The sequence below is a fragment of the Canis lupus genome, chromosome 14, assembly GCF_011100685.1.
Source record: "Canis lupus familiaris isolate Mischka breed German Shepherd chromosome 14, alternate assembly UU_Cfam_GSD_1.0, whole genome shotgun sequence".
NCBI lineage: Eukaryota > Metazoa > Chordata > Mammalia > Carnivora > Canidae > Canis > Canis lupus.
This window is the reverse complement of record NC_049235.1, coordinates 868,592-881,559: the sequence shown is the minus strand read 5'-3', so window position 1 is coordinate 881,559 and position 12,968 is coordinate 868,592.

The following is a 12,968-nucleotide window of genomic DNA, read 5'->3' as shown; positions in this document are numbered from 1 at the left end:
TACAATTTACCCAAAAGCATAAGATACCTAGGAATAAACCTAACCAAAGAAGTAAAGGATTTATACCCTAAAAACTATAGAAGACTTTTGAAAGAAATTGAGGAAGACACAAAGGGATGGAAAAATATTCCATGCTCATGGATTGGCAGAATGAATATTGTGAAAATGTCAATGTTACCCAGGGCAATTTACACGTTTAATGCAAACCCTATCAAAACACCATGGACTTTCTTCAGAGAGTGAGAACAAACTTTTTTAAGATTTGTGTGGAACCAGAAAAGACCCCGAATAGCAAGGGGAATATTGAAAATGAAAACTAGAGCTGGGCGCATCACAATGCCAGATTTCAGGTTGTACTACAAAGCTGTGGTCATCAAGACAGTGTGGTCCTGGCACAAAAACAGACACATAGATCAATGGAACAGAATAGAGAACCCAGAAGTGGACCCTCAACTTTATGGTCAACTGATATTTGATAAAGTAGGAAAGACTATCCACTGGAAGAAAGACAGTCTCTTCAATAAATGGTGCTGGGAAAATTGGACATCCACATGCAGTAGAATGAAACTAGACCACTCTCTTTCACCATACACAAAGATAAACTCAAAATTGATGAAAGATCTAAATGTGAGACAGATTCCATCAAAATCCTAGAGGAGAACACAGGCAACACCCTTTTTGAACTCGGCCACAGTAACTTCTTGCAAGATTCATCCACGAATGCAAAAGAAACAAAAGCAAAAATGAACTATTGTGACTTCATCAAGATAAGAAGCTTTTCCACAGCAAAGGATACAGTCAACAAAACTAAAAGACAACCCACAGAATGGGAGAAGATATTTGCAAATGACGTATCACATAAAGGGCTAGTTTCCAAGATCTATAAAGAACTTATGAAACTCAACACCAACGAAACAGACAATCCGATCATGAAATGGGCAAAAGACATGAAGAGAAATCTCACAGAGGAAGACATAGACATGGCCAACATGCACATGAGAAAGTGCTCTGCATCACTTGCCATCAGGGAAGTACAAATCAAAAGTACAATGAGATACCACCTCACACCAGTGAGAATGGGGAAACTTAACAAGGCAGGAAACAACAAATGTTGGAGAGGATGCAGAGAAAAGGGAACCTTCTTACACTGTTGGTGGGAATGTGAACTGGTGCAGCCACTCTGGAAAACTGTGTGGAGGTTCCTCAAAGAGTTAAAAAAAGACCTGCCCTACGACCCAGTAATTGCACTGCTGGGGATTTACCCCAAAGATACAGATGCAATGAAATGCCAGGACACCTGCACCCTGATGTATCTAGCAACAATGTCCACAATAGCCAAACTGTGGAAGGAGCCTTGGTGTCCATCGAAAGATGATTGGATAAGGATGTGGTCTATGTATACAATGGAATATTACTCAGCCATTAGAAATGACAAATACCCACCATTTGCTTCAACATGGATGGAACTGGAGGATATTATGCTGAGTGAAGTAAGTCAATCGGAGAAGGACAAACATTATATGGTCTCATTCATTTGAGGAATATCAATAATAGTGAAAGGGAATAGAAGGGAAGGGAGAAGAAATGTTTGGGAAATATCAGACAGAACATAAAGACTCCTAACTCTGGGAAATGAACTAGGGATGGTGGAAGGGGAGGAGGGCGGGGCATGGGAGTGAATGTGTGATGGGCACTGAGGGGGGCACTTGATGGGAGGAGCACTGTGTGTTATTCTGTAAGTTGGCAAATTGAACACCAATAAAAAATAAATTTATTATAAAAAAAAGAAAAATCTTGCTACAGCAGATTTCGGATAAGTTACTGCTGGTTTTCTTTTCTATAATTTTTATTCTTTCAGGTCTCACATTTAGGTCTTTAATTCATTTTTAATTTATTTTTGTCTGTGGTATAGGAAGGTAGCCCCATGTTATTCTTTTACACGTTGATGTCCTGTTTCCCAACACCGTTTGTTGAAGGAAGTGCCTTTCTCCTATTGGATATTCTTTCCTGCTTTGTTGGAGATGAGTTGGCCATAGAGTTGAGGCCCATTTCTGGGTTCTCTATTTTGTTCCATTGATTTACATGTGTTTTTGTGCCAGTACTAACTATCATGTCTGGATGACCTCAGCTTTGGAATATAGCTTGAAGTGCAGAATTGTGATGTCTACAGCTTTGCTTTTCTTTTTCAAAATTGCTTTGACTATTCAGGTTCTTTTGTGCTTCTATCAAAAATTTTAGACCTGTTTGTTCTTACTCTATGAAAAATACTTGTGGCATTTTAATAGGGATTACATTAAGTACATAGATTGCTTTGGGAAGTATAGGCATTTTAACAATATTTCTTTCCAATCCAGGATCATGGATGTCATTCCATTTCTTTGTGCCACCTTCAATTTCTTTCATCAATGTTTTATAGTTTTCAAAGTGCAGGTCTTTCACATCTGTGGTTCGGTTTATTCCTAAGAATCTTATTATTTCTGGTGCAATTATAAGTGGAATTGTTCTTTTAATTTCTCTTCCTGCTGCTTGATTGTTGAACTTTATAAATGCAAAATATTTGTACATTGATTTTGTATCCTGAGACCTCACCGAATTCATTTATGATATCTAGCAGTGTTTTGATTGACATTTCCAGGCTTTATTTTTTTAAAAACTTTTTATTTATTTATTCATGAGAGACAGAGAGAGAGAGACAGAGACAGAGACAGAGATAAGCATGCTCCCTGTGAGGAGCCCCATGTTGGACTCAATCTGAGACTCCAGGATCACGCCCTGGGCCAATGGCAGATGCTCAACCACAGAACCACCCAGGCATCCCTCAGATTTTCGATATAGAGTATCATCATCAGCGAATAGTGAGACTTTAACTTCTTCCTTGCCAGTTTGGATGTCTTTTATTTCTTTTTGTTGTCTGATCACTGTCGGCTAGAACTTCCAGTACTATGCTTAATAAAAAGTGTTGAGACATCTTTATCTTGTTCCTGACCTTAGGAGAAATCTTTTGGTTGTTCCTCATTAAGGATGATGTTAGTTGGGAGGGTTTCCACATATAGCCTTTTACATTGAAATATGTCCCCTCTAACCCTACTTTCTTGAGAGTTTTTTGTTTTGGTTTGGTTTTTTGTTTGTTAATCATGAATGTATGTTGTATTTAGTTAAATGCTTTTTTCTGAATTTATAAAATGATTCCATGGTTCTTATCCTTTCCTTATTGATGTTATAGTACCACAGTGATTGATTTGCAGAATATTAAGCCACACTAGAAACCCAGTAATGAATCCCACTTGATCATGGTAAATATTTTTTAATGTACTGTTGGCTTTAGTTTGCTAGTATTTGTTGTGGATTTTTATATCTATCTTCATCAGAGATATTTGCCAGAATTTCCCTATTTTAGTGGTATCTTTACCTGGTTTTGAATTTTTTAGAATAGTTTGAGAAGAATAAGTATTAGCTTTTCTTTTACTGTATGACAGAATGGGTTTGTGCAGTTATCTGGTCTGATCTTTTGTTTGTTGGGAGGGTTTTTTTATTACTGATTCAACTACTTTGCTGTAATGAATATGTTCAAATTTTCTATTTCTTTTCTTTTTTTAGTTTTTGTGGGTTATATGTTTCTTAAAAATATTCATTTCTTCTAGATTTTCCAACTTTGGGGCACATAATTTTTCATGATATTTTCTTATAACGGTTTCTATTTCTGAGGTGTAGGTTTTATAACTCCTCTTACATTTGTGATTTTATTTTATTCTTTTCTCTATTTTCTTGATACATGTATCCAGAGATTACTATATTATATTTATTTATTATTAAAGAACTTACTCCTAGCTTTAGGACATTATGTGGGCAGGCCCTAGGGGAGGTGTCCAGCATGCTGGGGCCACATTCTTACACCATACAGTAATCATATGGTAATGTTAATTTTATTGAATCAACACATTGTAAACCTTACACTTACCCAATATTTTATGTAAATTATATCTCAATAAACTTAGGAAAACAAGCAAAAAAAAGCCCAAAATAATGTATATTAGACTACACTCTGATAGAAATGTAAGCATCAAGCTTCTAGTGGAAAATATTTAATTTTTAATAATAGATTGGGTTATTAATTAACAACATACTATATTTATTTCTCTATGAAAATTCTAGTAAAGTTAATTTATATTATCCACACCTACTATAGTCAAGAACTTTCCCAAGTATTGCGTTTAAATTGATGAATCCTACAAAATTTTATTTCCAATAAACTAAATGGAATATAGAGATCTTGATGAATTGGTACACATTAAGTGCTCAGAATAGTGCCTAGCATATTGGAAATAATGAGAGTTTGATATTAGTATTGAATTTTCTTATAATGGATATGCATTTAATTTTTTAAATATTTGATTGGCTCATACTAATACCCAAATATCCACAAGAAATATTTTAGTGGAGTCATGGTTGTTATCTGCACTAGCAGATTCTTATATGAATAAATTTATTTCTTTGTCAAGAGAAGAGCTTGCATTGTGTCATATTCTTCTCACTTTTATAACATACTTATATAGTGATATATTTTATTCTTGAAAAATTTGTGTTCAGGGGCATCTGAGGGCCTCAGTGGTTGAGCATCTGCCTTTGGCTCAGGTCGTGATCCCCAGGTCCTGGGATTGAGTCCCACATCAGGCTCCCTGCAGGGAGCCTGCTTCTCTTGCTACCTATGTCTCTGCCTCTCTCTGTGTGTGTCTCTCATGAATAAATAAATAATCTTTAAAAAATAAAAATATGTATTCAATATTCCACCATAGTTCCTTACAATAAAACAAATGTATAAATTAATTTTTAAAATTTCTGTAATAATTGGTAAAAAGTCTTGCACATTGAGTTATCATTGTAATTATTAGAAAGGTGCTGATCTCATCAAATACACATAAAACTATTTGTGACATTGGAAACATTCACAATGTTGCATAAATATTACCACTATACAGTTCTAGAATATTTTATTAATTCCAGCATGAAACTATGTACCCATTAAGAAATCAGTTCTCTATTTCCCCTCCATCCATCCTCTAGCAACCATTAATTTGCTCTCTGTTTCTATGACTTCACCTATTCCAGATATTAATATAAATGCAATCAAATGGACTTTTATCTTTCACTTAGTGTTATGTTTTTAATGTTTACCTATTTTGTAGAATGTATAAGTACCATACTCATTTTTATTATGAATTATATTCCATTATATGGTGAGACCACTTTTTGCTTATCCAGTTATCAATTGATAGATGATTTGGCTGTTTTCACCTTCTAACAGAAGTGAGTAGTAATGCTAGGGATGTTCATATAAAATTTAGTTTCAAATTCATTCTCTATTTTAGGGTTCATATGCAGAAGTTAAATGATCATATTGCAAATATATTTTCCACAGCAGCTGCACCATTTTATATTTCCATCAACTTTGTACAACGTTTTAAATTTCTTCACATCTTTGCCAGCACTTAATTTCCATTTTGGACTATAGGCATTCTAGCTGGTATGAAGATTTATTATTCATTCCCATAATATCTAATTACACTCAACAAGAATTCATGTGTTTGTTGGACATTTGAAAATCTTATTTGGAGAAATGTGTATTCAAGTTTTTTGTATATATTTAAATTGGGCTTTTTGTCTTTTTGTTGTTGAGCTGTGTTATCTTACATATATTCTGTACACTAAATATTTGTCAGTTATGAGTATTTAACTATTTCTCCCATTGCATACATGATCTGTTCACTTTATTTGTAGTATCCTTTGCTTTTAAAATTTGTTTTGTATTTATTTGTGTATATCCAAATATAATTAACATACAGTCTCATATAAGTAAAGACAATTGTGATGAGCACTAGGTGTCGTAACTGTTGAATCAATTTATTGTACATCTGAAAAAAATATTACACTATATGTTAACTAACTGCAATTTAAATAAAAAACTTGAAAAAGAAAAAATATTCTGATGTACAATTTAATGATTCAACAATTCTATACATTTTTCAATGCTCATCAGGATAGATGTTCTCTTGGGGCACCTGGGTGCCTCAGTTGGTTGAGTATCTTTGGCACAGGTCATGATCTTAGGGTCCTAGGATGGAGCCGCATATCAGGCTCCCAGCTCAGCAGAGAGTCAGCTTCTCCCTCTCCTCTGTCTCTCCCTCACAATCCTGCTCTCTGTGTTTCTCTCTCAAGTAAATAAAATCTTTAACAAAATATATAACTGTTTTCTTAATCCTCTATTTATTTCTACTTCACCTATCCCCCACCACTTCCCCTCTCACAACCAACAATTTTTTCCCTGTATTGAATAATATTTTCTTATGTGTCTCTTTTTTTGCTTGGTTTATTCATTTATTTTCTTAAATTTCACATAGGAATGAAATCCAATGGTTATTTGTCTTTCTCTGGCTTATTTCACTTAGAATTTATATCCTCTAGATTCACCAATGTTGTAACAAATGGCAAGATCTCATTTGTTTTCATGTCTGAATAATATTCATGTGTGTGTGCATGTGTATACCATTCCCTCTCTAAATATTCATCTACTGATGTGATGGATTCCATATCTTGGCTATCATAAATAATTCTGCAATAAACATAGGGTGCATATATCTTTTGGATATATGGCATACTTTTTGGATTGGCATATTTTTTGTTTGTTTTTGTTTTGTTTTGTTCCTGTTATACTGTTTTAGTGGTTTTGTTTCTTTGGGTAATTATCCTGTGGTGGAATTACTACATCATGTAGTATTTCTATTTTTAATTAATTTTTTATTTTTAAATTTTTAATGAAACTCTATTCTGCTCCTCACAGTGCCATAACCAAGTTGTATTCCCACCAAAGATGCATAAGAGTTCCTTTTATCCTAAATTTTCACCAATACTTGTAATTTCCAGTGACTTTGATTTTAGCTATTTTATGACAAGAGTAAAGTGTAATCTCATAGTAGTTTTAACTTACATATCTCTGATGATTTGTAAGGTTGAGCATCTCTTAGTGTATCTGTTGGACACCTGCATGCCTTACTTTAAAAAAAAAAGTCTATTCAGGTCCTCTGCTCATTTTAATTAGATTGGGGTTTTTTAATTAATTTATTTTTTATTGGTGTTAAATTTGCCAGCATATAGAATGACACCCAGTACTCATCCCATCATCCCAAGTGCCCCCCTCAGCTCATCACCTAGTAACCCACAACCCCACCCACAACCTCTTCCACCCCGAATTAGTTCATTTCCCAGAGGTAGAGGTCTCTCAAGTTCTGTCTCCCTTTCTGATATGTCCCACTCAATTTTTCTCTTTCCCCTTTATTCCTTTTCACTATTTTTTATATTCCCCGAATGAAAGAGACCGTATAATGTTTCTCCTTCTCCGATTGACTTACTTCACTCAGCATAATACCCTCCAGTTCCATCCACGTCAAAGCAAAAGGTGGGTATTTGTCATTTCTAATGGCTGAGTAATATTCCACTGTATACAGAGACCACATCTTCTTTATCCATTCATCTTTCGATGCACACCGAGGCTCCTTGCACAATTTGGCTATTGTGAACAGTGCAGCTATAAACATTGGGGTGCAGGTGTACTGGTGTTTCATTCCATATGTATCTTTGGGGTAAATCCCCAGGAGTGCAATTGCTGGGTCATAGAGCAAATCTATTTTGAACTCTTTGAGGAACCTCCACACAGTTTTGCAGAGTGGCTGCACTAGTTCACATTCCCACCAACAGTGTAAGAGGGTTCCCTTTTCTCCGCATCCTCTCCAAAATTTGTTGTTTCCTGCCTTGTTAAGTTTCCCCATTCTCACTGGTGTGAGGTGGTATCTCATTGTGGTTTTGATTTGTATTTCCCTGATGGCCAGTGATGCGGAGCATTTTATCATGTGCTTGTTGGCCATGTCTATGTCTCCCTCTGTGAGATTCCCATTCACGTCTTTTGCAAATTTCATGATTGTATTGTTTGTTTCTTTGGTGTTGAGTTTAATAAGTTCTTTATGGATCTTGGATACTAGCCCTTTCTCTGATACGTCATTTGCAAATATCTTCTCCCTTTCTGCAGGTTATCCTTTAGTTTTGTTGTCTGTTTCTTTTGCTGTGGAAAAGCTTCTAATCTTGATGAAGTCCCAATAGTTCATTTTTGCTTTTGTTTCTCTTGCCTTCATGGATGTATCTTGCAAAAAGTTACAGTGGCCAAGTTCAAAAGCAGTGATGCCTGTGTTCTCCTCTAGGATTTTGAGGGAATCTTGTCTCACATTTAGATCTTTCATCCATTTTGAGTTTATTTTTCTTTGTGTATGGTGAAATAGAGTGGTCTAGTTTCATTCTTCTGCATGTGGATGTCCAATTTTCCCAGCACCATTTATTGAAGAGACTGTCTTTTTTCCAGTGGATAGTCTTTACTCCTTTGTCAAATATTACGTGACATAAAGCTGAGGGTCAGTTCTGGATTCTCTATTCTGTTCCATTGATCTATGTGTCTGTTTGTTCTCTTTTGTGCCAGTACCACACTGTTTTGATACCATGGATTTGTAGTACAACCTGAAATCTGGCATTGTGATGCCCCCAGCTATGATTTTCTTTTTTAATATTCCCCTGGCTATTTGGGATCTTTTCTGATTCCACACAAATCTTAAAATAATTTGTTCTAACTCTCTGAAGAAAGTCCATAGTATTTTGGTAGGGATTGCATTAAACGTGTAAATCGCCCTGGGTAAAATTGATATTTTCACAATATTAATTCTCCCAATCCATGAGCATGGAATATATTTCCATCTCTTTGTGTCTTCCTCAATTACTTTCAGAAGTGTTCTGTAGTTGTTAGGGCATAGATCCTTTACCTATTTGGTTAGGTTTATTCCTAGATATCTTATGCTTTTGGGTGCAATTGTAAATGGAACTGACTCCTTAATTTCTCTTTCTTCAGTCACATTGTTAGTGTCTAGAAATGCTACTGACTTCTGGGCATTGATTTTGTATCCTACAACGCTACCAAATTGCTGTATGAGTTCTAGCAATCTTGGGGTGGAGGCTTTTGGGTTTTCTACGTAGAGTATCATGTCATCGGCGAAGAGGGAGAGTTTGACTTCTTCTTTGCCATTTGAATGCCTTTAATGTCTTTTTGTTGTCTGATTGCTGAGGGTAGGACTTCTAGTACTATGGTAAATAGCAATGGTGAGAGTGGACATCCCTGTCTTGTTCCTGATCTTAGGGCAAAGGCTCCCAGTGCTTCCCCATTGAGAATGATATTTGCTGTGGGCTTTTCGTAGATGGCTTTTAAGATGTCGAGGAATGTTCCTTCTATCCCTACACTCTGAAGAGTTTTATCAGGAATGGATGGGAAATATCAGAAAGGGAGACAGAAGATAAAGACTCCTAACTCTTGGAAATGAACTAGGGGTGGTGTAAGGGAAGGAGGGCAGTGGGTAGGGGTGAATGGGTGACGGGCACTGAGGAGGGCACTTGACGGGATAAGCACTGGGTGTTATTCTGTATGTTGGCAAATTGAACACCAATTAAAAATAAATTAATTATTTATTAAAAAACAAAAAAACAACAAAAAATAAACATGTACAAGGTTATGGAAGAAAAAAAAAGGAATGGATGCTGTATTGTGTCAAATGCTTTCTCTGCATCTCTTGAGAATATCATATGGTTCATTGTTTTTCCCTTGCTAATATGATGAATCACATTGATTGTTTTACGAGTGTTGAACCAGCCTTGTGTCCCAGGAATAAATACTACTTGGTCATGGTGAATAATTTTCTTAATGGTGTGTTGGATCCTATTGGCTAGTATCTTGTCAAGAATTTTTGCATCCATGTTCATCAGGGACATTGATCTATAATTCTCCTTTTTGGTGGGGTCTTTGTCTGGTTTTGGAATTAAGGTGATGCTGGCCTCATAGATTGATTTTGAAAGAGTTCCGTCTCTTTCTATTTCCAAACAGCTTTAGTAGAATATAGAATTATATGAGACCATATAATGTTTGTCCTTCTCTGATTCACTTACTACACTCAGCATGACACTTTTGATGACTGCTTCAATTTCTTCCCAGGTTATTGGCCTGCTCAGGTTTTCTATTTCTTCCTGTTCCAGTTTTGGTAGTTTGTGGCTTTCCAGAAATGCATCCATTTCTTCTAGATTGCCTAATTTATTTGGTTATAGCTGTTCATAATATGTTTTTAAAATCATTTGTATTTTCTTGGTGTTGGTAGTGATCTCTCCTTTCTCATTCATGATTTTATTAATTTGAGTCTTCCCTCTCTTCTTTTTAATAAGGCTGCCTAATGGTTTATCTATCTTACTAATGCTTTCAAAGAACCAACTCCTGGTTCTGTTGATCTGTTCCACAGTTCTTCTGGTCTCGATTTAGTTGAGTTCTGCTTGAATCTTTATTAACTCCCTTCTTGTGCTGGATGTAGGATCTATTTGCTGTTTTTTCTCTAGACCCTTTGGGTGTAAGGTTCGCTTTTGTATTTGAATTCTTTCCAGATTATGGATGGATGCTTGAATTGCTATGTATTTCCCGCTCATGACTGCTTTTGCTGCATCCCAAAGATTTTGAACGGTTGTATCTTCATTCTCATTAGTTTCCATGAATCTTTTTAATTCTTCCTTAGTTTCCTGGTTGACCCTTTCATCTTTTAGCAGGATGGTCCTTAACCTCCACGTGTTTGGAGTCTTTCCAAACTTCTTGTTGTGATTTAGTTCTAATTTCAAGGCATTATGGTCTGAGAATATGCAGGGGACGATCCCAATCTTTTGGTATTGGTTAAACCTGATTTGTGACCCAGTATGTGGTCTATTCTGGAGAAAGTTCCATGTGCACTTGAGAAGAATGTGTATTCAGTTGAGTTTGGAAGTAAAGTTCTGTAGACATCTGTGAAATCCATCTGGTCCAGTGTTTCATTTAAAGCTCTCGTTTCTTTGGAGATGTTGTGTTTAGAAGACCTATTGAGTGAAGAAAGCGCTAGATGGAAGTCACCAAGTATAACTGTATTATTATCTAAGTATGTCTTAACTTTGGTTATTAATTGATATATTTGGCATCTCCCACATTCGGGGCATATATATTGAGGATTGTTAAGTTCTCTTGTTGGATAGATCCTTTAAGTATGATATAGTGTCCCTATCATCTCTCACTACAGTCTTCGGGGTAAATTTTAGTTTATCTAATATAAGGATGGCTACCCCTGTTTTCTTTTGAAGACCATTGGAATGGTAAGTGGTTCTCTAACCTTTTATTTTCAGGCTGTAGGTGTCCTTCTGTCTAAAATGAGTCTCTTGTAGACAGCAAATAGATGGGTCCTGCTTTTTTATCCAGTCCGACACCCTGATCCTTTTGATGGGATCATTAAGCCAATTCACGTTCAGAATTACTATTGAAAGATATGAGTTTAGTGTCATCATGGTATCTATTCAGTCCCTGTTTTTGTGGATTATTCCATTGGACTTCTTAAAGGGGAATTTTAAGAGTCCCCCTTAAAATTTCTTGCAGAGCTGGTTTGGAGGTCACATATTCTTTCAGTTCCTGCCTGTCTTGGACGCTCTTCATCTCTCCTTCTATTCTGAATGAGAGCCTTGCTGGATAAAGTATTCTTGGTTGCATGTTCTTCTCATTTAGGACCCTGATTATATCCTGCCAGCCCTTTCTTGCCTGCCAGGTCTCTGTGGAGAGTTCTGTTTTAATCTGATATTTCTCCCCATAAAAGTTAGAGATTTCTTGTCTCTTGCTGCTTTAAGGATCCTCTCTTTATCTTTGGAATTTGCAAGCTTAACTAATAAATGTCGAGGTTTGAACGTTTTGTTTTGTTTTGTTTTGTTTTGTTTTGTTTTGTTTTGTTTTTAGGTGGCGGGGGAGCTCTCTCTTTCCTGGATCTGAATGCCTGTTTCCCTTCCCAGATTAGGAAAGTTTTCAGCTATGATTTGTTCAAATATATATTCTGGCCCTCTGGCCCTTCAGTGCCCTCAGGAACCCCAATTAAATGTAGAATTTTCTTCCTCAGGCTGTCATTTATTTCCCTTAATCTATCCTCATGGTCTTTTAATTGTTTGTCTCTTTTTTCCTCAGTTTCCCTCTTTGCCATCAGCTTATCTTCTATGTCACTCACTCATTCTTCCACCTTGTTAACCCTCGTCATTAGGACTTCTAGTTTGGATTGCATCTCATTCAATTGATTTTTAATTTCGGCCTGATTGGATCTAAATTCTGCAGTCATGAAGTCTCTTGAGTCCTTTATGCTTTTTTCTACAGCCTCCAGTAGCTTTATAATAGTGCTTCTGAATTGGCTTTCCAACATTGAATTGTAATCCAAATTTTGTAACTCTGTGGGAGAGAGGACTGTTTCTGATTCTTTCTTTTGAGGTGAGGTTTTCCTTCTTAGTCATTTTGTTCAGTGCAGAGTGGCCAAAAACAAGTTGTATTGGGAAAAGGAGAAAAAGAGAGGAGAGAAAAAAGGAAAGAAAAAGAAAAAAGAAAAAAAGAGAAAATGAGAAAAAAGAAGAATAAGAGGGAAAAAAGGGGGGGAAGCAAACAAAAATCAAAAAGCAAAAAATAAATCAAAGGGGAGTATCCTTTGATACTGTAGATTGAAAGTCCCTTGACTTCCCCTGGAACTTTCCAGTGTTGATTGGTCGATAATTTGTTTTTCCCCGGTCTGTCTAGCTGGTCTTTTGGGGGAGGGGCCTGCTGTTCTGATTTTCAGGTGTTAGCACTTGGGGGAGCTGCTCTGCCCCCTGCCTGGTGCAGGGCTCAGTGGGGGTTGTTTACCCCGTGAGGCCCCAGGAGGAACAACCACTGTGGCTGCGCCCATCTCTGGAGCCCTGGAGTCAGCTCCCGCAGTAACTCCATAGCTCTCCGTATGCAGGGCCTGGAGGCTCGGGGCGGGGCCGCTGGTCTGCTCAGCTTGGGGCAGGAGTGTCCTTGGGGTCCTGGGCCCTCCCGGCCTCTA